General features: G+C 41.1%; 2 long non-coding RNA genes across 4 annotated transcripts in view; both read left to right on the forward strand.

Annotated features, from left to right (window-relative positions):
- LOC123328110 overlaps nt 1-27384 on the forward strand; it is a 91771-nt gene that overhangs the window by 55675 nt on the left and 8712 nt on the right. The window lies entirely within an intron of this gene.
- Nucleotides 19798-24645, forward strand: LOC123328059. Of its 3 annotated transcripts, none has more exons than XR_006639686.1 (4): nt 19798-20020; nt 21258-21336; nt 21650-21920; nt 22886-24645. It is a non-coding gene; the product is annotated as an uncharacterized LOC123328059 (long non-coding RNA). The 3 variants fall into 3 exon arrangements; XR_006639684.1 differs by lacking the exon at nt 19798-20020 and adding an exon at nt 20305-20878; XR_006639683.1 differs by lacking the exon at nt 19798-20020 and having other exon boundaries at nt 20893-21336.

Raw genomic sequence — 27384 nt, forward strand, 5'->3', positions numbered from 1 at the left:
GGAAGCACTGTACAAAAAAGATCTTCACAACCCAGATAATCACGATGGCGTGATCACTCACCTAGAGCCAGACATCCTGGAATGTGAAGTCAAGTGGGCCTTAGGAAGCTTCACTACAAACAAAGCTAGTGGAGGTGATGGAATTCCAGTTGACCTATTTCAAATCCTAAAAGCTGATGCTCTGAAAGTGCTTCACTCAATATGTCAGCAAATTTGGAAAACTCAGCAGTGGCCACAGGACTAGAAAAGGTCAGTTTTCATTCTAATCCCAAAGAAAGGCAATGCCAAAGAATGTTCTAAATATCACACATTTGCACTCATCTCACATGCTAACAAAGTAATGCTCAAAATTCTCCAAGTCAGGCTTCAACAGTACATGAACTGTGAACTTCCAGATGTTCAAGCTGGATTTAGAAAAGGCAGAGGAACCAGAGATCAAATTGCCAACATCTGTTGGATCATCGAAAAAACAAAAGAGTTCCAGAAAAACATTTACTTCTGCTTTATTGATAACACCAAAGCATCTGACTGTGTGGGTCACAGCAAACTGTGGAAAAGTCTTAAAGAGATGGGAATACCAGACCACCTTACCTGTCTCCTGAGAAATCTGTATGCAGGTCAAGAAGCAACAGTTAGAACTGGACATGAAACAACAGACTGATTCCATATAGGAAAAGGAGTATGTCAAGACTGTATATTGTCACCCTGCTTATTTAACTTATATGCAGAGTACATCATGCAAAATACTGGTCTGGATGAAGCATGAGCTGGAATCAAGATTGATGGGAGAAATATCAATAACCTCAGATATGCAGATGACACCACCCTTATGTCAGAAACTGAAGAACTAAAGAGCCTCTTCATGAAAGTGAAAGAGGAGAGTGAAAAAGCTGGCTTAAAACTCAACATTCACAAAAATAAGATTTGGCATCCAGTCCCATCATTTCATGGCAAATATATGGGGAAACAGTGGAAACAGTGACAGACTATTTTGGGGGGGGCTCCAAAATCACTGCAGATGGTGACTGCAGCCATGAAATTAAAAGATACTTGCTCCTTGGAAGAAAATCTATGACCAACCTAGACAGCATATTAAGAAGCAGAGATATTACTTTGCCAACAAAGGTCCATCTAGTCAAGGCTATGGTTTTTCCTGTGGTCATGTATGGATGTGAGAGTTGGACTATAAAGAAAGCTGAACGCTGAAGAATTGATGCTTTTGAACTGTGGTGCTGGAGAAGACTCTTGAGAGTCCCTTGGACTGCAAGGAGATCCAACCAGTCCATCCTAAAGAAACTCAGTCCTGAATATTCATTGGAAGGACTGATGGTGAAGCTGAAACTCCAATACTTTGGCCACCTGATGTGAAGAGCTGACTCTGGAAAAGACCTTGATGCTGGGAAAGATTGAAGGCAGGAGGAGAAGGGGATGACAGAGGATGAGATGGTTGGATGGCATCAGTGGCTTGATGGACATGAGTTTGAGCAAGCTCTGGGAGTTGGTGATGGACAGGGAAGCCTTGTATGCTGCAGTCCACGGGGTCACAAAGTGTTGGACACAATTGAATGACTGAACTGAACTGATCTTTGACTCTTCCAACCAAAATAAACCTCACTCTTTGAAGCCCACTATTCATATCTATAACTTTTTTATGGTTCTTACTACTTTTCTCATAAATAAGAAATATTGCTTCAATAGTTTATTCAGTATTTATTAAAGACCTATTATGTATACTGACAGCTGGAGATGAAGTAGACACTTGTAACCTACTATATATTTGCATGTCTTTACTCTGCTTAATTTAAGCTATACAATCATTGAATTCAGAATCCTAACTTATATATATGGAATGCAATTGCTTATACATATTTTTCAAATAATTCACTAAACATGGGTTGATTTTTCCCCGTATTTCTCAGTCCTAGTTTTAAATCCTTGATGATGCTTCAGCAAAGAAGGTTCATTTTCCTGAAAATACTATGTCCGTTTCATTTGGAAATAGTTTTGACTTTCTCTTTCATTAAGTTCAGTTCTGTTTACAGGTAAAAATTTCCTCAGGTTATTAACCACTGGGCAACAGAAAGCATGTTAGACAGCCTCAGCTCCCAATGTGGGCTTCTCCCGAGAATTCAGCTAGCGCCTGCCTGTTGACAGGAAAATTACAACTCAATTAGAGAGTGTCTTCTCATGTTTTCTTCTAAGTTGCTAAAGCTTACTTTCCCATGCAGATCGGCTCTCCTCTCCTATAAGCCATGTTTCTCTGTTAATGAAAATTGTCCTTCAATCTGTGTTTATCCTTTAGCCAACAAACTAGTTTCAGTGGCAGCATTATGGTTACAGCCCACAGAAACGATTTCTGTGCAGTAATTTAGCTGTCAGTCTGGAAGTGGTAAAGGAGCAGGAAGATGGATGCTGAGCCCGGGGCATGCCTGAGCAGGCATCCTGCACGTCCTTACTTGGATGTGCACTTATTAAAGCAGGTAAAAAAATGTTTGTCCCGATTTCTCTTGGCCATTACTACAGTTTAGCTAGGGGAAAATATTTTTACTGGAACTCTGCTAATTGTTAAGAACGCTCTTATTATCCATAGAGAGGATGGGAACAGAGGGTGAAGATCATTTAGTGATGGAATTGTCCGCAAATAAAAACTGGAAAAGCAAATGACTTTGACATTCGTTATGGGTCCCCTGATATATCCATGTACTGTTTTGGAATGGTTTGGCAGGGGTGAGAAAGTATGGATATGAAAACTTCCTATTGAAGAATTGGTCTGCAAAATTATAATTTCAGGCCCATCTGCTGACTGATAACCATGAACAATCAACAAATTGATAAATTACCTCTCGACACTTCGGTGTGTAGACCGACAAAGCAGAGTAGATGGTGCCTTTAGATGTGTGAAAGATGTAGACCGACAAAGCAGAGTAGATGGTGCCTTTAGATGTGTGAAAGATGTAGACCGACAAAGCAGAGTAGATGGTGCCTTTAGATGTGTGAAAGATGTAGACCGACAAAGCAGAGTAGATGGTGCCTTTAGATGTGTGAAAGATGGTGCTAGAAGAGTCAGAGTCAGCATCTGGTCATCAAGCTCGGTTTTTAAAATTTAATTCAGATATAGTTTTTTGCTTTGTTTTCTTAACAAATTTTGTTAGGATGCAACAGTCTATTGAAGGATTTAAACCTCAGTTAAATTTTTCTGTTGTTTAGTCAGTTAAATTAACAAGCTCATAAATTCAACACTTAGTAGTATATACAAAAGCAGTTATTTTTGTAAATTTGGGAATATTATGTATCCTTTATATATTATATATATATACTATACATGCCTTATACGTTTATATTCATGTTTATTTACTATTTATATATAATGGCAATTATATGTATAATGCTTATATATGCATATATAATATATAAAATGGCAATTACTAGAGGTCTCTAACTATTTTAGACATGAATTTGCCCACATGTCGTTTTTCCTCTTGAGCAGTCCAGTGATCACCAGGCTTTACTCAGTCCTGGAATGCATAAAGTGTGTGTTCCATGGAACTTCTTATTTCTGAGATTTTCAGAATAAATCTCAGGCTGAATAAATGACTCCAGGCTCAAGTAGGTTTAAAAAGTTTTCTCTGTAGTCCCATTCTGAAGGGTCATGCTGACCTGTGTGTATTAAAAATTTTGAGGAAGTCTTGCAAAACATAAAAACTTTTAAAGTTGTTTTCTTTTTTTAAATAAAACAAAGTGTTCTCCAAACAGTCTTTTCTTAATCAATTGAATGTAGAAGAACAAGAGATTGTCAATCTACTTTGACGAACATGGAGTTACCTTCTCCTTGTGTGCTCCTCATGAGACAGAGGTCTGGAGGGTGGAATTTTCAAGAAAAACTTGTTGGTGTATAATTGTTCCTAGAAGTGTCTTATGGTCCTTTGTATTTCTGTGGTATCAGTTGTAACATTTCTTACATTTCTGATTGTATTTGAGTCCTATCTCATTTTTTGCATGGTTTGAGTCTAGCTAAAGATTTGTCTTATATTTTAAGAAAACTAGCTCTTAGTTTGACATTTTTCATTGTCATCCTAATCTCTATTTCATTTATTTCTGTTCTAATATTTGTTATTTCCATCTTTGGGCTAACTTTGGAATTTGTTCTTCTCTTCTAGTTCCGTGAGATATGAAGTTGTTTCTTATTGTAGGCATTTATCACTATGCGTTTCCCTCATTGAACTGATTTTGCTGTAACTCATAAGTTTTGATATGTTGTATTTCCACTTTTATTTGTCTCAAGATATTTAAAATATTTTTATTTCTTCTTTGACCCACTGATTGTTCAGTATTATCAATATGTTGTTTAATCTCTACATATTGTGAATTTTCCAGTTTTCTTCTAATAGTAGATTTCTAGCGTTATGTCTTTGTGGTTGGAAAGTACACTTGATATGATTTCAGTCTTTTTAAATTTATTTAGAGTTGTCTTGTGGACTAACATATTATCTATCCTACACTATATATGGACTTAAGTCCGTATATGCTTAAGAAGAATGTATATTCATTGCTTTTGGATGGAGCGTTCTATAAATGTTAAGTCCATTTGGCCAAATGTTTCATTTAAGTCTAATGCTTCCTTATGTTTTTCCATATGATCTACCCATTATTAAAAGTAGGGTACTGAGGTTCTTTACTATTATTGTATTACCGTTTATTTTTCCCTTTAGATCTGTTAATATTTATTTTGTTTAATGTTGAAGTGTTCCTATATTGAGTGCATAAATATTTTTACAAGTGTTATGTTCTCTTGTTGGGTTGACCCCATTACCATAACCTAATTACTTTGTCTTGTATTATTAATACAATCTTTGTCTTAAAGTATATTTTATCTGATATAAGTATTCCTGACTCAGCTATTTTTGGTTTCCGTTTGTATGGAGTATCTTTTTTTAACCTGTTACTGTCAATCTGTGTGTTTCCTTAAAGCTAAAGTGAGTCTCTTACAGACAATATATTGTTAGGTCTTTTTTTTTTTTTTTTTTTTTGCTTCTCTGATTGGTTGATCCTTTCTTCCACCTCATCTGGTTTGCTGTTGACCCCCTTTCTTGAACATTTCAGTTCAGTTATTGTATTCTCCAGTTGTGTGATTTCTGTTTGGTACGTTCTTCCATTTTCTATATTGGTAGATAAAATTTTCACTTGGTTCATGCCTTCTTCTCCTGACCTTGGTGAGAATCTTTATGATTGTTATTTTGAACTCTTTATTAGGTAAATCACTTATCTTCATTTTATTAAGGTCCTTTTCTGAGATCTTGTTCTTTTGTTTGGAACATATTCATCTGTCTCATTATTTTTCTTAACTCTCTTGTGTTGATTTCTGTGTATTAGATAAACCAGCCACCTCTCCCGGTCTTTAAGGAGAAGAGATAAGACTTACATACAACCCTGCCTTAACTCTTCGTTTTGTTTGAAACCTTTGTGATCGTCCAAGCAGCCTTCTTTGTCCTTCCTGGCTCTCCTAGCAGTTGAAGATATGCCACTGACAGGCGCCTAACCTGTCAATGTCCCAAAGCAGAGAATGTCAATCAGCAGCTTGAGCCTAGGGACACAGTAAATTAAGAACTGGATCTCTTTGTTACTTGTGAACACAAGCCCAGTGGTCACCAAAGCCAGGCTATCAAGGGATACGTCCTCTGGGCATCAGCCACAGAAGCTTGGGCACCAGATATGTGCACAAGCTCCTTTCTCAGAAACGATGGCAGTCTGGGTAAATGCGGCAGAGGATAAACAAGAAGACCATGCCAGCTGGCATCCCCCATCTCTGAAAAGCATTGTAAATCGGCCCCTAGATGTTTGTTAAATTGGAAACATGTGCCTCCAGGACACAGCTTTAAGCAGGACACTGCTTTTAAAAAAGCAAATAGGCCTTTTTTTCAGGCCTTTCTATCTGAGGTCTCTATAGTGCGCCCTAGAGGACGGTGGTCAGGAATTCTTTCTCTATTTGTTTACAGTTCTGTAGGACCCACAGACACAAGCCCCACAGGGCACCAGAGCCAGATGATAAGGGAGGAGGGAGTCCCACGAGTAGAAGCTGCAAAAACTAAGGCACTGGATCTGTGGGCCAGTTCCTTTCTGAAGGGAGGCAGAGAGTGAAGATCCAGGTGGCCTCTGCCAGCCTCTGGAGTCTCTGGAGAGGACTACAGTCAGTGCCGAGATGCGCATCCGACTAGGAGCCGTCTCCTCAGCCCAAGGCTTTAAGAGAAATAAATAGGCCTCTTTCGCTGAATGGTTGGATGTGTTTTAGTCTGCGGCCTCTGCACTGCATCCTGGGGGCTTTTGAAACTGAGCAGGACCCTGTGGGGCTCCCAGGCATGGAAGCTTTGCTGTGTCCCTTGTTTCTTGTCCATAGAGAATAGACTTCAGCCTCCCTGTCCTTCCTTGAGTCCCAAAGGGAAGGTTCAAACAGTTTCTAGTCAGGCAAGGGAGGGGATGAGGAGGCAGGGGAGGAGGGGTCAAGAAACAGTAGTGTAGCCTTGGAGCGGGCTACTTCTTCCCCCCCCCCGAGGGACACACAGAATAATATCTGAGCTCTTATGCAGAACTCAACTCCCCAAAATGGGAGAAGTTGACTAATTGATGAAGCCTTCTTCATTCCATCACCAACACCCAGAGCTACTCAAACTCATGTCCATTGAGTCAGTGAGGCCATCCAATCGTCTCATCCTCTGTTGTCCCTTCTCCTGCCTTCAATCTTTCCCAGCATCAGGGTCTTTTCAAATGAGTCAGCTCTTCGCATCAGGTGGCCAAAGTATTGGAGTTTCAGCTTCAGCATCAGTCCTTCCAGTGAATATTCAGGACTGATTTCCTTGAGGATTGACTGGTTTGATCTCCTCGCAGTCCAAGGGACTCTCAAGAGTCTTCGCCAACACCACAGTTCAAAAGCATCAATTCTTCTATGCTCAGCTTTCTTTATGGTCCAATTCTCACATCCATACATGACTACTGGAAAAACCATAGCTTTGACTAGATGGACCTTTGTTGGCAAAGTAATGTTTCTGCTTTTTAATATGCTTTGGTCATAGCTTTTCTCTTCTTATGTTTGTATTTGTTTTAGAAATATGTGTGTCTTTAACTCATCCTAGTCTTCCTTGATTTAATGTCAGATCTCTTCAAGTGTAATGTTAAAAATCGTACGTATCTTTCTGCTTACATCCTCCTGTCCTCTGGGTTGCTTCTCTCATATTTTTATATTCTGTGAACGCTAAAGCACAAGTTAGTTTTCTTTAAACAATCATTTATCTCTTAACAAATTAAGAAGAAAGACTATTTAGATTTACCACACATTCATCTTTCCAAGGGCTCTTCATTTCTTAATATAGACTTGAATTTCTCCCTCACAGTGTTTTACTTCAACCTGAAGAACTTTCTGTGACATTTATTATAATGCAAGTCCTCTAGTGCTAAAGCCTTGAAACTTCTGTTAATCTGAAAATGGTTTTGTACTGCCTTTGTTTCTGGAGAATTTTTTTTTTTTTTTGGATGCAGAATTACAGCTTGCAAGATGTCTCATTTTGTTTTTTGATTTCAGTGCTTTACAGCAATGATTCCATTGCTTTCTGACCGGCATTGGTTTTGATAAACACAACGGTTACTCTTATTATTGTTTTTCTGTTCGTGACATGTCTTTTACCTTGTGGATGCTTTTAAAACATTTCTCTTTATCTTCTGTTTTCAACATTTTTCATATGATTTGCTTAATGTTTGTTTTTTCTTATAATTATTTTGTGTGAAATTCATTAAGGTCCTGGGGTTTTGATTGTTAAAAAAATATTTTGGAATAATAGTATGGACACTTTTGTTCAAATATATTTCTTTTGCCAAAATTCATCTCTTTTTTTTTTCTTTTAGTGACTCTAGTTATGTGTATGAAAACCATTTTATGTTGTCCCATAGATCACTGTCTATTCATTTTTATCTTTTAATCTTCTCTGAGCTTCACTTTTAGACACCTTCTATTGATCTTTCTTGAAGTTAACTGGTCTTTTCTTTTGCCATTTCCAATTTGCTATTGATGTCATCAGTGAAATTTTTCCCCCACAGACACAGTTTTTAAATCGTGGAATTTCTATTTGGTTCTTTTATAGTTTGCATTTCTCTGTTGTGATTTGCCTCTTGTTCACTTATTATGTCCATCTTTTATTTAAATCAGTTTAATTATAATCCATTTAAAAACCCATATTTGCTCATTCTAACATCTGTGTCATGTCTGGGTTTCTATACTTTATCTCTCATGTTTACTTTTTTCCTGCTTCCTTTATTGTCTATTAATTACTGAATGTATGATAGACACGGTAAATTCTGCATTGTTGAAAGTCTATATCATTGAGATATGGTTTAAATCATCATCCTTTAAAGATGCCTGTGTTTCACACTAGTTGGCTTTTAAGTAGCTGGAGTCCCATTATAATCAGAGCCTAACATGGCTCTGATTATTGGCCTAGAGTTACCATTACTTCTAAGGCTTAATGTTTATGAAGTTTCACCTGAATTTCCTGGCTCTTCAGCGAAGTCTGTCCACTTTGAGTGGAGTTGAAATTCCTCCCAGGGCTGTGTTACCTTTGGAAGCTCCATTCATCTCCCCACTGTCAGCAGCTATTCTCTGCCAGGCCCAGTGAGTTACACCCTCTGGATGAAAATAGCATTTGGCTAATGACTCAATAATTAATCTTCCTATAGAGAACAAACTGTTTCAGACTTTTTTATGACTAGAAAATTATTGGCATTTGGGGATGGGTTTATGAAATACTGTTTAAAAAGAGATGTGTAAGCTGTTCTTTTAGGATTCATCAGAAAATGCAAAGGGATATTTTTGATATTATTTCCTTGGGCTTTAATTGTATTGCTCTTATATTTCCCCCCTTTTTATATTCCATCTGTTTGGCATTTTTAAACCTTTATTTCCAGATCTTTTAATTTTATTTCTATTTTTAATATGTATATTTATTTTAATCTAGCATTTTAATTAGATTTTGAAGTCAAATTTGAGTACTTTTTTAAAACAAGCATTTGCCAACTTGTATAGATCCCTCCATAAATAAATGTAATTTCCTAAATGCTAACATTTCCCCCCACCACTTCACTGAATGTTAAAGTACATTTTTATGTAAGAATCAACACAAACAAGAAATCATTTGTGTACTGTGCTTTCCACATAAAATCACCAGGCAGACCTTCTAGTGCTTTTAGTTGTATAAGCTACACATTAACAGAATCTATTATTTTGAAGATGTTGTAAGTCATGCATTATTCTAAAAGCAGAATACCAACATAGATGTGACTATAGATGTGCCACCTGAGGTTCAAACAAACCAGATTATTTTATCAATTGGAATTTATTCTTTGGCAGGCAACAAGGTCATCTATTTGTAGTGTGAAAGTAAAGCAGAAATTCTTTTAAAAATGTAGCAACAGCCATGGAAAACAGAATGATCAGGCATCCTACAGAGAAGCATGAGATAATCGTTCTCCGGTTAACTTGGTTTCAAATTTTATTTTACATATTTATTTAGGCTGTGCCATGCAGCAGCATGTGGGATCTTAGTTCCCTGACCAGGGACTGAACCCACGCCCCCTCCAGTGGAAGCTCGTAGTCTTAAACACCGGAGCAAAAACCACCAGGGAAGTTCCCAAATTTTATTCTTTTTTGAAAAATGATGAATCTACTTTTATCCATCACATCACAGAATGGGAAAAATCTGAATAAATTGTTCTTTGCAAATGTTCTAGATTTTGGCAAGAAGTATGTTTGGGGAGGTCGTTGGGGATTTGGCTGGTTTGTTTTGCCGCTCTCACATTTCTACCTTTTACCCTTCTCCTTTCCTATAGGTTTTCCTGTTCTAGCCTCTTTTCTGCCCTTTCCCACATTTTTTTAATGACTTGGCCCATTTAGTTCATTTCCTTTATCCTTTCCTGAACACAAAACTGAAGATAAACACTCTCAATTTTAAAAATCTAAATTTCTTAGTCTTGGTCAAGGCCCAGTTTCTCCCAAATGATGAAATTAGAAATTCTTGGCTTCATACTTGGCTTTCTGTCTTACTTGTTCCTGACCCAGAGCCTCCAGAATTGTCCATATTTCTTCCAGAGTCCTTCCCATCCTCTTCATTTTGACCAGTCTAATGAAATCTTCTAACTGAAAGTATAGCTGAATTTGTATTCTTTTTTTTTGCATGAATTTGGATAAACTAAACTGCTGTAACAAATGGACCCAAATCTATAGTGCTTAAACATAGGAGAGGTTTATTTCTTGTTTATAAAACAACCTGCTGTGGGTGTTTAGGCTGCTCTCCTCCATATGATGACTTGGGGACGGGCTCCTTCCATCCTGAGGCTTTGCTGCCCTCTGCTCCTTTGATGAGGCAGCGTGGTCAGCATGGGTTTACCATACTCAGGTCTTGGTGGAAGAGAACGTAACAGAGGGCCATTCACCTCTTAATGGTCTGGACTCAGAAGTGGCCCACATCGCTGTGGGAATGGTGGAGTCAACTTAGACATGAATCATACACTCATCACTTGTCCAGCTCCTACCAGAAGAACATGGACTGGGCAGTCTGCAGCAAGGAGCAGTTCTGTTATTAAACAGAGTGATAATGGATCAGATAACCTTAGGTGGTCCATACATTTTAGAAGAGTTCCTTCCCCTATTTGTACACTGTGTCATTTAGGTTGATTTTCACAACTTGCTAAGGTTAAGATGAGGGGGTGCAAATGAGACATTGTGGACCATATGAAGATTGTGAATCAATTTTGAGAGATTTAAGGAAGATACAGATTTTTCTGCCAAATATGAATTTAGATGTGGTAGTTAAGATCATACACTCATATAATCATACTTACTGGGTTCAAAGCCAGGACCCAGGATGTCTTACTTGTGTGACTTCCTAACCATGCAGCCTTGGGCTGGCTGGCTTCTCAATGCAACAGATTCTTCTTCCATCAAATAAATGGAAAGGATAATAGTGAATGCTTCATAGGTTTGCTTTGGAGAATAAATGAGACAATGCACACACCTTGCTTTACGTTGGGAATACCTGGCACATAGTAAACACTCAATAAATATTATAATGTAAGTGAAGGTCGCTCAGTCATGTGCAACTCTTTGTGACCCCATGGACTATACAGTCCATGGCATTCTCCAGGCCACAACACTAGAGTGGGTAGCCTTTCCCTTCTCCAGGGTATCTTCCCAACCCAGGGATCAAACCCACATCTCCCATATTGCGGGTGGATTCTTTACCCGCTGAGCCACCAGGGAAGCCCAAAAATACTGGAGTGGGTAGCCTATCCCTTCTCCATTGGATCTTCCTGCCAGGGTCCAGCCCCGGCTGATCCAGGGTATTCGAAGCGGGGATGGCGTCAGCGAGGATAAGGATACAATAGCTTCAATTAGATATTAATTAAAGATATAAAGAGAAATAGAATGAGGATAGCTCAGTGAGGAAATTCAGTGGAGAAAAGAGGCTGAGTAGCTTGGTTTACGCGGGAGACCAATAAAACTTCAATACAAGAAGTTTGCACCACTTATGTAGGCCGCAGGCGTCCTTCCGTTCTCCTGAAGGAGAGGAGACACTGAGGCCTCCCCAGTCGGATCTTAGAAGCCCAGGCATAATTAGCAAGCATGGCAGTTTCCGTGCTCCAGATGGAGACCAAGTTTCAGTGAACAAGGCCTGCACTTTATTTTCCAAAGTAGTTTTTATACCTTAAGTTGTGCATAGAGGATAATGGGGGAAGGGGTGGAGTCATGCAAGGACAGCAGTTCCTGGTTCTAATCGAAGCCAGGCTTTCAAACTTATCATATGCAAAAGTTCAGGTGAATTACATCATCTTCTGGCCAGGAGGCCTGTTAACATTTTAAGAAACTTATCTTTCTCTAAAGGTGATTATTCCAAAGTCAGGCACCAGCCTCCAAAAAAGCACTGGACAAAGCTGCATTCCTATAGGGCAAAGGTGAGGTGGGCTCAATCAAGAAAATAATTAACTCAAGGGTCCAAGGTTACAAACATTGAGGCTACTACTTACATTTCTATACACCCATTATATCAATACACTGCCAAGGACACAGTAGGTAAGGAGTATGGAGACTTTGCAGCAAACATTGGCTCAATAAGTGAAAAACCCTTCACCAATACAATTTCTAATCAATCTTTTAACTACTCAAAAGAATCTGTGTTTAGACAGTTTAGAACATCTCCTGCCTCTCACAGTTGGGAGGCTCTGAACAATCACATGTGGCCGGAAAAACCTATTCAGGCAGGCTAGAGGACTTCCAAAGGAGTTTGTAGGTTGAAACACTGTCACACCCAGGAATTATTAACTGGAGCTGTAAGCTAACTCTTTTTTCAGAGAGAGGTAGTGGGGGACAGCCCCCCGTAAAGCCAGAGGTGTAGGTGAGAGCACAAAGCAGAAAGTAGGCAGACTCTGGTTTTGGGGGTAGATGCTCGAGAATTTTCAGGGGGACTCCTGAGGCTCGATCCCGCCTTTGCGTATGCCGAGCCTCCTTCCTCATGACCTTTGCCACGGGCGGAGTTCCTCACGCTGGCTCCCGGCAGTGATAGAATTCCAGTTGAGCTATTCCAGATCCTGAAAGATGATGCTGTGGAAAGTGCTACACTCAATATGCAATATGCACTCCCGGCATCTTCCCAACCCAGGAATCAAACCAGGGTCTCTGGTATTGCAGGTGGATTCTTACCAACTGAGCTATCAGGGAAGCCCAAATATTATAATAGTAATGCCAATTGTTATTAGAATTATTATTCATTCTCTCAACCCATGTACATACCTGCTTTCCAGGTGTGAGCAATTTCTGGCTCTAAAAGAGAAAGCTCTTAACAAATGTTTTTTTTTTTTCTTTTTTTCTTGTCGCTCAGTCATGTCCAACTCTTTGCGACCCTGTGGATATAGCCTGCCAGTCTCCTCCATCCATGGGATTCTCCAGGCAAGAATACTGGAGTGTGTTGCCATTGTTAGACCTCAAAAAAAAAAAAAAACCTGGAAAACAAGAGCATTATTTATTTAATTTCATGCCTTCTGAGCTAGCTTTGCCTCCTGATGGTATTTCTATTTGTTCTCACAAAAGTCAATATTTTCCTGTTTCACCATTTACAATAGATTTTTATGTGGGGCATATAAACAGTATGTGAAACTATTCACATTACATTCTTCCAAGTGTAAGATCAAAATAGAAAGGAAGGTATGAGCCTGCTGCCATGGTTCATACGAGTGGTGGAAATGCGAGTGGTTTTGCTTCTGCAGAAACCAAAAATAAGCAGGGAGGGCATGTTTGATAATTGGAGGTTTCAGAATAGGGCTCTCAGGCACGGGGTCACATTCGTGAGGATAAACACACTGGGTTCAACTTTTTGTGACGGAGGAAGAGCTCTGTTTGGTTTTATATCCGTGTACAGAAGTGTATTCACACTTCTCCTTCCTGTTCTCCCAATCAGTCCTCCTGAGGCTTGATGCACCATATCTAATTCTTCATAAATCAGCTAAGCTTGAGAGTGATATTGACAGCGGCGTTGCTGACCCCATTGTTTTCCGTCAAGAGTTTTATTCGGCTTCAAAACAATTTGCCGTGCACGCCCTCGTTTGCTTGCCACACAGGTCTTTGTTTGGGCTGAAAACTTTGATTTATAACTGGAAATAATTGATGGCTGTGGGGTAAGGGGACCATAGCTCATGCTCCTCCTCTTTGAATCTTCCTTTGCCCAGAAATCCATGTAGTGGCACATTCTCAAGGGAACAGGGCTGGGAAATTTTCCATATACCCAATGGGAGGCCATTCATCATGGTGAGGAGCGTGTTTGTGAAAGGAAAGAAAACAAAAGTCAGACCACCTCAAGATGGCTTATCAAAAGACTAGATGTTAAAGCTGATGTATTCATTGTGGGGCATTTATAAAGAAAACCAAGCTATCTCGTGAACCAGATATACTTGCTACTCCAAAAGTGAAATTTGATATTAGTACTTCAGATTATTAATATTGAGAAGCCTCTTCAGAGCCCCTGACAAGTTGCTTGGTCATTGACTGCAGAGCATTTGGAAGCTCTTTTTAAGTGGCACAGTCTTTTTTCTAACAATGGAAAAGGAAAAAAAAAAAAATACAGATGTTTTTGTTCTGTTCTGTTTTTGACAGCCTCATAGCTTGCAGGACCTGTCATTCTAGAACTTGCTGAATTTAAGGCTGTGTTCCCTCCTCACCCTTTAGGTTTACTAATTCAAAAAGGGTCAGTGAAACTTTCTAAACTGCACATTTCTTCAGGATGCAAAAACTGATACCAAGTTTCTGAAAGTAATTTGAGATTCTTCTCAAGGATTGGAAAGAACCAATCCTTGAGAGTAAGCCATTATATTTTCATATTCGTTGTGAAAATATCAGACTCTGTAATTTATTTTCAGTTTATTTTGGTTTTTCTCCATAAAAATTACCTTGCCAGCTAAGGATATATCAGGATATTTCAATAGCCTACTGAGAAAAAAATTACATACACACTTTTACCAATGAATTATACTTCTAATATTAGAGTAGCACATCACTAGATGCAGTAAATTTTAGGTGATTTATTTACACAAAGTGTTTTCATGATTGAGAATGTTAATCCATCAAGGAAAAATAAAGGAAGTAACAAAGAAAATCAAAGAGAATTGTAAGCTGAGGAGAACTGGATTATATCCTACAAAAACATCCCGAATTATGACAAGAGCTGTGTTGAAATATTAATATTGCTTAATATCAATTACTGTGTTTACTAAGTAAACAGCTCTTACATTGAAGTGGCGTTGAAAATGGTCCGAGGCAAGCATGTCACAGTGCGTTTTTTCATGCACCTATTGATATAGGCATTATTTGAAGTAATTTGCTTTATTTTGCAGTGTTTTATCTCAGTGAAATTCAGCAATATCAATTCTCTCCTTGGAAGAAGAGGCAAGAACAATTCATTTCTTCCTCTTTAAAGGGGTCTGAACTGATAAATAGTTCCCATGTGAATGACGGTAAAGTCAAAATGGAAGTAGTGCTTTTCACAGATTGTATTCCTTGTTAAATCAGAATCCTTTGAAATGAATAGAAAGACATTCCCCAGATGTTGGTACTCAGAGCCCCGTGCAGTGACACAGGAATCAGTTGACCATATGTGAGCTGTATCAGTATCAGACTTCAATCCATATCATTCTGATATGGCTTATCAGAAAAATATTCATTAACAAAATAACAGAAAGCGGTAATTTAAATCCATAGTTAATCTGAATGAAAGCACAAAATAACACAGACATGGGACAACTGTGAAGAATTAAAAATCTATTTCCTTGACGGGGATGGGAGACAAATTCTGCAATAGGTTAGCATCGGAAACAACTTGGGACCTCTGCTTATCACAGAAAGAACTTGGAGATAAAACCCCCACACAGATAAGAAGCCTGTACTGCAGCATTTTTAGTTCTTTCTTGGGAAAAATATCTGAAGAAAGACTCCAATAGGGGATGTTAAACCTCTCCAAACTTCTGATATTTGATCTTAGTTTTAACAACTCTGCATTTCAAAACCAAAATTTACTTATTTTGTACAAGTGGTTTTTTTCAATATTCTTTTTTTAATTTTAAATGAAATATAGTTGATTTAAAATGTTGTATTTATTTCTAGTGTACAACAAAGTGAATCAGTTATACATATACATATGTGCACTCTTTTTTAGACTATCTTCCCGCAGACGCCATTACAGAGCATTCCGTAGAGTTGCGTGTGCTGTACAGTAGGTCCTGTTAACAAGCTGCTTTGTGTGCAGCAGTGCGTACATATGTCAACCCAGTCTCCCAGCTCATCCCTAGCCCTCCTCTCCCTGGGTAACCACAGTTGGTTTTCTACGTGTGTGCCTCCCTTTCTATTTTGTAAACAAGTTCATTTGTCTTTACAAGTGTTCTAATTTTAAGACAGCGTGTCATTCTGGACGTCTCCCATTCACCCACCTTCCTGTTGTCTAACGTTGTCATTTAGTGAGGATGCTTTGTCCCTGGGGGATAAGATTTTTTAGACTTTGGAAGCACAGCTCCTTAATACAGAGTTAATGACTCTCATCTCACTTGGTGTATGAACAGGTTAAATTAGGCCGAAATAAAGTATTAGTGGTACTGAGGAAACAGAAATGCCCCCAATAAAGTGTAACATTGTAGCCATAAGCAGAGAAGAATCTCAGAAACAGCCAATATGAACTTAAAAGAGTAATTGCTCTATGGTGTATCAAAGCACGCATCTCTCTTCAGACTCACACTCCATTTTTCACGTAGGGGAAAGAGACGATTTCCTTCAAAAAATGTCTAAAATAATCCATGATCTCAAGAATACTACATACATATTATTAAAATAAAATATGAAGCCTGTCGGCTGTGTTCCAGAAAAGCTGAACTGGGGTAAGGGACGTAATGACCAGTCATAACCCAGCGTGCAGTGTTTAACTGGGGGGTGGACTTTTCACCACTGTCCCTGGCAGTAGCTGCCATTTGATCCTGAGGCTTGGATGACATGCTTCCTCAGTAGTGCCCATTTAAGGACCTTCGTGGAACAACAAGTCGGTCCCCTGGGCAAGTCCATGCCAACCGCAGTAAAGACCAATGTGGGAGTGAGTGAGAGGCCGTTTTTTGCTAGACATACAGCATGGAAGGCGCATGGATGCCTTCTGGATGCTTCCTGAGCTCTGAACGTGCGTGGTCTCCTGATGGCAAAGGCTGGAAGCGGAACTCAGTGTGTCCACGGATTTTATGGTTTCCTTAGGAAAATGAATTCTCAAGTTCCAGTCCTCTTTCCAAGCACAGGTAAGTCTTTGGAGAGCAGGAGAAGTGTCCAGAAACTGTGACGAGCCTTTCTTTTCCAGCACATAATTGATCCCAAACCAGACCTTTAGCTGGACAGCTCGTGGCTTTATGCCTACTACAGAATCCACCATCTGCTTCACACGGGGTAGATATAAATTTTATAGACTTTGCAATTATCGTTTAGTTGGTTTTAGTTTGGTTAGGTTTTTTTTTTCTCTCAGATACTCTCTGAGCAGTCATAGACAGAATGCCCATAGCAAAGGAGGACTGGAATATTTGGAAAGTGGGCACTAAAAGGCATGCGTCACATTAAACAGTTGAATACATTTAAAGGCATCCTGGAAATTGAAATCTGAACATCTGTACAGAAAAAAAAAAGGCAAAAAATAGAATCTGTTGTTGCTACTCTCAATAGCATGTAAAAAGGCATGGAAAAAGGTTTAATTTGGGGTTTATTTTTCCCTCTGTGATACTGTGATCATATTGGTATGGTCTGCATATTCTGCAAGTTATGTCAAAATTGATAAAAATGCGTCCTGCAATGAGGTTGAATCAAAAGATGCTGCATGGAGATTTATTTGCAGGATCTGGGGATGTGTTTGAGCATGCTGTTTCACTCAAATTAAGAAACCAATTGCAGCCCGATGTTCTTTTACAGACTTCTAGTATTTGGATAATTGAATGGCTATGCCCTGCCTCACTATAGCTTAAGAGGCATCTTTCTGGGATTGGGGAAAAGTGGAAACAAGTGCTTTTACAGCCGGGCTCCTGGAATCTGCTGACTAGGCACTTAAGAGAGAGGAGGCAGTCCTGCCCGTTGCTTTAAAAAGTTCACAGAATCTTTCCCATCTGTTAAGTGGCGGGAAAAAAAGTATCCAGCCGAAAAGGTTGCAAACTGTGGTGATGTTTGAACTCTTTTGAGAGCAGGATCGCAAAGCAAATACTCCAAATGCCGTTTTCTTTTTGTTTCATGTAGGATGTTTTGTTTGTTCAGTTCTTTGCCCAAGATCCTTTATTAAAAAAAAAAAAAAAGAGGCTCTGTTCCCAAATAAAGTGTCTCTATGCTGCTAATTTGTAAGCAGGCATTCCCTGAGAATTCAGAGAACGCTGAAGTGAAGACTAGTTGTCTGCCATTTTACTTTCGATGCTGTTTCTAAAACCACATTGCCCTGTATGTGGGGAAGAGACGCAACCTCTGAGCTCTCTAGCCTACCCCTCACCAGTAAGAGCAGGCTGTTACCTGGAAATTGAAATCTTTGACTCAGATCATGGGCTTCCTACTTTTTTTTTTTCCAGAAAAGAATGCAAAACAGTTTACAATTGTGCAGAAATTCTCTGAACGCCTTAATATTTATGATAAAATATGTCTGTAAAAAGTATGTCGCCCTGCTCTGAACGAGAACTCTCTTGCTCGCAGTGGACAGGCTCTTCCACATGATTTTGGCTTCCTTTTCTATTAGCTTTCAGTTGTTTTGTTTTTAGTTATGTGATCTGGCACTACTTAAAGCTCTGGTTTTTCTCCTTCTACTCAAGTAACTGGGTTGGGATTGTTTGTTGCTGTTGTTTAATTTTTATTGGCGGAAGTCAGGAGTGATCCTTCTCAGGACCTGCTGTGAACATGGAGCTTGTAATTCATCACCACGGTGTTAGAAAGACTGGAATCTGGACTCTTCCCATGCCCAGCCTTATCCTGGGACTGAAGTGTCTTCAGGGCACAGGCCTCCTGCTTGCTCACACGCGATGAGCGGTTCCCCTCACTCTCCTTCTCGCCCAGTGCCCACCCTGTGGTTCTGGTGGGGGTGCAGGTGTGTTCAGAGCAGTTCTTCTCAAACTCCAGTGTGCGTCCACACCACCTGAGGCTCTTGTTTACATGCAGTCTGTGATGCATGCAGGCTGAGGGGGGGCCGCGTGTCCTTATTCCGAGAAAGCACCCCCGGACATCAGTGTCCTGGGCTGTGGGCAGCAGCGGTGCAGGATGCCCCCCGCCATGAGCTACAGTCAAGCAGACTGTCTGTGAACCCGCGCAGGACACGGGGGCGGGAGCGAGAGGAGAGGGGCCCTCAGCTGACATCAGTTACCCATTCCACACCAGTCACCTGCCCTGCTAAGTAAGTGTGGAAGGTCCCTGATCTTTTGCATGAGTGTGTGTGAGAACATATTTTTCTTTTTTTAAATTTATTTTAATTGGAGGCTAATTACTTTACAATATTGTGGTGGTTTTTGCCATACATTGACATGAATCAGCCATGGGTGCACATGTGCCCCCCATCCTGAACCCCCCCACCTCCCTCACCATCCCCATCCCTCAGGGTCATCCCAGTGCACCAGCCGCGAGCACCCTGTCTCATGCATCGAACCTGGACCAGCAATCTAGTTCACATATGATAATATACATGTTTCAATGCTATTCTCTCAGATTTTTTTCTTTTTAATGGGAGGATAATTGCTTTACAGTGTTGTGTTGATTTCTGCCGTTCAGTTCAGTCGCTCAGTCATGTCCAGCTCTTTGCAACCCCATGGACTTCAGCAGGACAGGGAAGCCTGGCCATACAACTGCGCAGATGGTCCCTGATCTTTACTCAGTACCTGGCTTGAGAGACAGACATGTAAACCAGGAACCGCCTTTGAGTGCGTTAAACAAACGGCAGTGGCCCTCAGGGGAGGGAGCGGCTTTGCAGCTGTGGGCTGGGTGAGAGGCTCCCGCACTGATGAGGTAGGAAGGGACCTGTTCAGAGGTGTAGAGACATGACCTAGCGTCATGTCAGAGGGAGCTCACGGTTCCGGGGGCAGGCACTACATATGAGAGGACCAGCAAATGCAGCTCACAGTTACTTAAAGAAAAAAAAAGTCCCTCATATGCCAGTCATTTCATGCTAATTAATTCTAGTCTTACAACAAACCTGAAAGGAGTTAGTATTTTCCCATTTTGCAGATAAAGAAACTGTGGTTCAGGGAGATTATGGAACTCCTGGGCAGATGCACAGCTTGTTACAGGCTGGGCTGGGTTTCAAGCCCAGATCACCACGACACCAAAGCCCTGTCTGTTTCCCCTGCCAAGATGGGGAAAGTCAGCAGAGGCCAGATCACCAAGAACCTTATAAACTGGCTAAGGAGAGTGAGCCGGCCCCTCGGAGCAGTGGGGAACCTCGAAAGACTTCTATGTAGAGGGAAGGTATTTGGATGTTTGAAAGATTATTCTGGAAGCTGTATGGAAGATAAATGTAAAGGGGCTTGTGGAAATAGATGAGAAATTGACGGCTATTAAGCACCCAGAATTTTCAGGCCATGGGTGCTCTAGGGAAACATGAATTCATGAAATTCAAGGTCTTACTATCTAGTCTAGGAGAAAAACTTACATACATGAAATAATATGCCAGATACAGGATCTGAAAGTACTGCAAGTTCAGACTTACTTTGAGTACGTGGAGTGTCCGAGGAGCATACCTGCTGGTAAATGATCTTGTCTGAAAGCAGGAGGAAAAGAGGGTGGAACTCTGTAGTTCTGAAGACCTGATGCCTTAAGATCCACTCATTGAGTGTGACTTAAATCCAGTTGAATCTTCACACACCCATACTGTCGGTTGTCTGCTTATGGGCTATTTCGTGCTGTTTCTCGGCCTTTCCACTGTTCATTTCACTAACCTCTATTTGAAATTCTTCCCCAAAGGCTGCCTGTTACATATCTAGGGATAATGGCATGTGAAGTATGTATCTGCTGTGTGCGCTCAGTCGTGTCTGACACTTTGCAATCCCATGGACTGTAGCCCGCCAGGTTCCTCTGTCCATGGGATTTTCCAGGCAGGAATACTGGAGTGGGGTGCCACTTCCTGCTCCAGGGGAGCTTCCCGACCCAGGGATGGAACCCACACCTCTTAAGTCTCAGGTTGCGTCGGCAGGCGGATTCTTTACCACTGGTGCCACCTGGGAAGCCCGGGTTGTGTGGATAACCATCAAAGAACAGTCATTTCTGGAGCTCCCACTTCATTCTGGGCAAAAAGCAAAATTGCTCTGGAGAAATTCCATGAGCAAGGTAATGTCATTCTCTCTTTACAAAGGAGGAAAGAGCAACACAGAGCAGTTAGTGAACTTGCTCGGGGCACAGAGCTGGTGAGGGTCAGGATGCGGACCAAGGCCTCCCCAGCCGCAGAGTCTTGCATCTTGCCCTTGGCAGCTCTGCCTCCCTTGCATCCCAAGTTCCAAAACTGTTTTACTTGCTCAGTGTGTTTTTCTTGTCACTAACGCTTGAGAGGAAACTAAAGGGCTCGTCATGTGGTTGGACCAATGAGAAAAGACAGACTAGGGAAATAGGAGGATCGTCCCAAGATCAAGGGCTGCTCTTCCCCCGTCTCCTGGCCTCTGGTCCTTCGCTGGTCTCCAGGCCTCATCCCAGACGTGGCTGTGTGTTGCAGGAGCCTGGAACTCCCTGAAAAGTCCCAATGCCTGGCTTTGAAAAAGATGGATGCCTGCGTCGACATTCTGCTTCACTTGGTATACAATGGCTTGGAATTTCTGAAGCTCTTTAGGTGACTCTGGCATGCAGTCGAGTTTGGGGACCGCTGTCAATAGCTTTTGAGACAGGAGGTTTGAGACTGGTGTGCAGCATTGGTTCTTAAAGTGTGGCCCCCTGCACCAGCAGCGTCAGTACCACTTGAAAGTTATTAAAATGCAAATTTTGGATTCCATACCAGACATGTATATCAGAAACTCTGAGGGTGGAGTCCAAAAATCTGTGTTTTAACAAGCTTTCCAAGTGTTTTTGATGCAAGCCAACCACCCCCTTGGCCGTACTTCCTCCCAACAGGTTTCTGGTGTGGAGCATGCTGACCAGCTGTCTGCTATTTTTACTGAGGCCAGAGCTCAGGGGAAATATATTTAAACCCAAATGACAGTACAAGGTATTCAGATTTGTATTAAAGATGGATTTCCTGGTAGTGTAGGTTGCCAGCCGCAGGAATAAAGAACCGAGGGAGGATTTTGGAATCTTTCTGGGGGTGGCCAGAGTACTGCACCATCAAAAAGCGAAGAAAGGAAAAGGAAGAAATTGTCCTCTGGAGAAAAAATGAAAGCAATAAGTACTGTCATCTGACTTCAGTCATTTGTGGCCCTTCCTTCCTGTGCTTTGAAGTCAGCGGGGATGTATTCTTAAGGGGGAAAATCTCAGAGCAGTTGAAATCTACATCTTCCCCAAAGCTCCGTGCTGATGGCAGAAAGCAGGCGCTCCCTGCCTGCCTGAGAAGGGTAGGGCTGGGTCACGGTCAGCAAAGTGACTTCTCCCCTGCCTCCTGCCCATTACTGGGCCTCTTAATTGGCGTCATTTCCCTGCCTCCGCAATTATTTTCTTCAACATTATAATTTTAAGTAACTCAGTATATTAGCCTATTTCCCTAATGCCCTTTGTTGCATGTTCATTCAGTGTGGCTGGTTTTTGTCATATTTTTCAAGTATTTCCCTCTGGGCTTAGTATCTGCTTGAGTTCTGTTTTATTGGTTCTTTGGACAATGGTTTGTGAAAGAATTAAGAGTTCGGCATGTCGGGGTGAGAGAGGTGTTAATGGGATATAATTGTTTAAACTGAGGACTCTTTGTAGCCCCAGGATGGGAGGAAGAGCTGACATATTCATGCAAGACTGGGTACCTTTGGAAGAATTAAGGGAAATCATATCTAAATTTATTGCACAGTTTCAAAAGATCCAGCTGTTTGACATTAGTCATTGTCACCAATCCTAAGATGCTTTAAAATATTAATATGTGAAAAACATTCCCCTATGTATTATTTAGTTATTTATTTTTAGTTGTACTATTTTCAGCCAATCACTGGCTTTGAGTTTTGATTTGGACCTCATTTGCCTTTTTCTGTTTCTAACACATCATGAAGAACCTATGTCTAAAACTGTAGCGAAAATGCTGAGGGAAGGAGGCAGAGAGGGTGGGGAGAAGGGCAGCTTAACTGTTTTTACCTGGGCTGGGTGGGTGTTTCACCTCCTAGTATCTCAAGATGATTAATCTAGGGGTGACCCTGCCTCTTGATTATCCAACAGTTGAAAACCCTGGGAAGACGAATCTATTCACAGAGAAGACGTTGGCAAAAGAAAATAGACCCCTTGGAAGGAAAACGGCTTGGTTGCTGTTTCACCTAAGAAGTGAGATGAGATATGAAGCAATGTTTTATTTCACGTTACCTGAAACCTCTCAGATAAAGTCTTCCCTAGCCCCTGGAACTGAATAAGGAGACACAGACAAGCCTTTATTACTGGCAGCAGAGAATAAGAGCTACGTCTCACCACATTTCAGCGACCTTGCTGTGTGAGTTGTTTCTTCCAGTTCTTTGGAGTGATTTGACTGAACAGGTGCAAGTGGTCTGAAAGGTAGAGGAAGAGCAAGCCACCAGTGACACGGCGGTGAGGACTCTGTCCACATCGTATTTCCGTGTTTGTACTATTCGTCAAAGACCACCCTCCACAGTTTAAACCAGAGACACTGAAAGAGACGTAAGAAAAAGAAGATAGGATAAAATAGAAATACAGCCCAAGTATATCCCCAGGTACTAAACAAGAGAGTAAATAGTTAATAATACTGAGTTATATATTGGATTGGCCAAAACATTTGTTCAGTTTTTCTGTAAGATGGCTCTCATGTTGCCTAGTCATCTTTAACTTCATTCAAAACAACTTTGTTAGATTGTTTTGTGACAGCTGTCATATCGGCATGCATTAAAAAAAAAAAATCAAAATTGGTGAATTTTGTGTAGCCACTTCAATTTTCAAGATGGAAGAGTAAAAGCAACATTTGGGGTATAGTATGCTCTATTATTTCAAGAAAAGTAAAAACACAACTGAAACACCAAAAAAGAAAAGATTTCTCCCGTGTATGGCGAAGGTGCTGTGACTGATTGAACAAATTGAAACTGGTTTGCAAAGTTTCCTGCTGGAGATTTCTCCCTGGACCATGCTCCCTGGTCAGGTAGACAAGTTGAAGTTGATAGCGATCAAATCAAGACATTAATTGAGAACAATCAACATTACACCATTTGGGAGATAGCCAACATACTCAAAATATCCAAATCAAGCATCGAAAATCATTTCCACCAAGTTGGTATGTTAATCGCTTTGATGTTTGGATTCCACATAAGTTAAGTGAATAAAACCTTGATTGTATTTCCACATGCAATTCTTTACTTAAACATGAGGGAAACCTTCCATTTTTAAAACAAATTGTGATGGTCGATGAAAAGTGGAGACTGTGCAAGCAAGTGGGATGGAAGAGATCATGGAGCAAATGAAACGAACCACCACTAACCAGAGGCCGGTCTTCATCCAAAGAAGGTGACGTTGTGTGTATGGTGGGATTGGAAGGGGGTCCTCTATTACGAGCTCCTTCCAGAAAAACAAATGATTAATTTCCCAAAATACTGCTCCCAATTAGACGACTGAAAGCAGCATTCGACGAAAGCGTCCTGAAGAAGCCGACAGAAAACGCATCACCTCCTGTCGGGACGACACAAGGCTGCAGGTTTCTCTGACGACTGTGTAACTCGGCTGCGAAGCTCTGGTTCGTCCGCCTCGTTCACCAGACACTGCACCTTCGGATGTCCTTTCCTTTCGGTCTCTACGACATTCTCTTAATGGAAACCATTTCAACGCCCTGGAAGACAGTAAGAGGCACCTGAAGCAGTTCTTTGCTCAAAAAGATAAAATGTTTTGGGAAGGTGGAAGTATGAAGTTGCCTGAGCAATGGCAGAATGTAATGGAGCAAAACAGTGAATGCATGGTCCAATAAAATTCTCAATGGAAATGAAAAATGTGTCTTTTATTTTTACTTAAAAACCTGAAGGAACTTTTTGGCCAATCCAATATTTGACGCTGCTAACAGAGTAGACCTTAAATGTTCTCACACAAAAAAGAAGTGATAATTACGTGATGGGATGCAGGTGGTAGCCTGTACTGTTTAATATGATACAATCATTTTGCAACATAAGGATGTATCAAATCAACACACAGTGTACCTTAAACATACAGAGTGGTGTATGTCAATTATATCTCAGTAAAGCTAGAAAAAATTTTAAAAAGAGAGTAACAGGAAAACATGTAGGGTGTTACTTGAATGTTTTTGTAAGATAGTAGAATGACTTCAACAGGAGCATCGATTTCACTGAAGTTTTATATGAAAATATCTACAGTCAAAAGTAGTGTTCAGCTCTGCATGAAAGCAAGTTACTTGATGGAGGGCAGTGCGGGCTCACTCCTGGCCCCTCCAGGGAACCCCCCAGGGAACCCCCCACCCTCCACCCCCCCCCCCGCCAGCCAAGCTCCACCCGCTCTGTGCCCCCCTCTTCAGGGTTCTCCCCTTTTAGACTCAGCTTCACACCCAAGCTCAGCTCGTAGATGCTTCCCCTTCTGGGGAGTGTATTTTCCCACATTTATGCTCCTCCAAATCTTACCCCTACTCATGAACTCATGAGTTTTGAGTATTCGCTGCATGTCAAGCCTGGGTTAACTCCACAGGGATGAAACAGTAGTCCCTGCTCTTGGTTTGCTCACAGCCCTTTGGAGACTTTGACATGGAAATAACCACTCCATGGAACCAAGGAAGTACGGCTGATTTTTGTCTGTTGGTTCTCCTTTTAATAATAAGTATAATACGCATGCATAAAAGTATACAGTGCGCATGCAGAAAAGCACACATGTAGAGCTGGGGGCTTTCACCAGGGTCCATGGGATCCTTCCAGAGGGAGGGCCTGAGTGTTCCTGAGGTATCTGGGGAGGCTTCCTGTAGGAGGGGAAGCGGGAGGGGAGACCTGAGCAGTGACAGGTATTTGCAGACAGGTAAGACAGGTAGGAGAAGAGAGAGCAGGGCTTCCAGGGCAGAAATCCTTCCAGCCCACCTTCTCCAGGAAGATTTCCAGAACTCCTCCACCTCTCACTGATCACCTTCTTTTATTCACAACTAGTCACCCAAACCATAGGACTTAGCCTTTGAAGTCAGAGACCTCCAACACACAGTCTCCCTCAAGTTAGTTTTTCTTCATGTTTATCTCCAGTCACTGACTAGATGAGCTGAAGGATGCGGGGTGAATTACACAATCCTACCTGTGTACCTCGGGCAGAAGATCTCACGCAGTAGAGGTTCAGCTTCTTCATTGGAAAGGATTCCTGGGAAAAGATGAACCTGGGTCAGGATTGGCAAAATAGCTGTGCGCCAGATCCGGACTTCCCACTGGTCTCCTGAATCAAGTTTTATCGGGACACAGTCCTGGGAATGTATTTTCACTTGGTCTATAGCTGGGGCTTCCCAGGTAGCTCAGCGGAAAAGAATCTGCCTGCAATGCAAGAGACACGGGTTGGATCCCTGGGTGGGGAAGATCCCCTGGAGAAGGAAATGGCAACCCACTCCACTATTCTTGCCTGGGAAATCCCATGGACAGAGGAGCCTGGTGGGCTACAATCTACGGGGTCTCAAAACAGTCAGAGATGACTTAGCAACTAAACAACAGCCAAGGCTGTTTTGATGCCACATGGAAGTAGCTACAGAGACTGTCCGACCCACAGAGCTGAAAATACTATCATTTTCTTGATGGAAAAAGTTTGATGATCATTGAACTGTACATTTAGCATGTATTTATTATTTTCATTGTTGTCATTAGTCTGGATAAATCTAATTTTTAATGACTCCATTAATGCCTCCTTTTAAAATTTTTATCCTCCTCCTCAACACAGACGACCTAACCCCTGCATCCAACTTAAGTTGTAAACCTTCATTTTATTAGGCTCATTGCTTGAGGAATTTTTTTAAATGTTTTCCTCTAAGACATTTCAGAAGCTACAAGCCTGTTAGCATCTCTGCTTTGAGTAACTAGAAGGTCAGCCCCGTGTAAGCAGTGGCTGAGGTCCATTCGCTGCCGCAGCCTCCGTGCTTGGCTGTGTGTCCAGCTCAAGGGGAGCTGTGCAAGAATGACTGTGCAGGCGCAGTGATTAAGTGGTCCTCATGACATGAGCCCATGTGTGCAAAAAGAAAGATAGCCGCAAAACAGGTAGACACTCCTCAAGACCCTTGGCTTAAAAAAAAAAAAAAAAAAAAAAAAAAACGGTTCAGTTGTCAGGGACACCAAGTGAAATTGCCTCTACCTCGGTCACCTTTGCTGCACCCTTGGTCAAGGTCATTATCACCTGTTCAGCCTTGGTTCGGGGGAGACATCGACCTACTGCAGACACTAAGTTTCTTGTGTGATGTTGGGTAAAGGCGAGGGCTAGACTGCCAAGGACAAGCTTTCAAAGGAAATACATTAATCTAACAGGGTATGAACAGGCTGAGTGAAGTGTTCCTTTATAATGTCTTAGAAAGAAAAGAAAAACTTAGCAGGGGAAACAGTTCATCTGAAAAATACCAAGATTAAGATGCATATGTATTACTGAATAAAATTATATCTTCTTAGATATTACTATGCTGTTAACATGTTTCCGGAGAAGGCAATGGCAACCCACTCCAGTACTCTTGCCTGGAAAATCCCATGGTTGGAGAAGCCTGTTGGGCTTCAGTCCAT

Source organism: Bubalus bubalis, chromosome 1 (assembly GCF_019923935.1).
Source record: "Bubalus bubalis isolate 160015118507 breed Murrah chromosome 1, NDDB_SH_1, whole genome shotgun sequence".
Taxonomy (NCBI): Eukaryota; Metazoa; Chordata; class Mammalia; order Artiodactyla; family Bovidae; genus Bubalus; species Bubalus bubalis.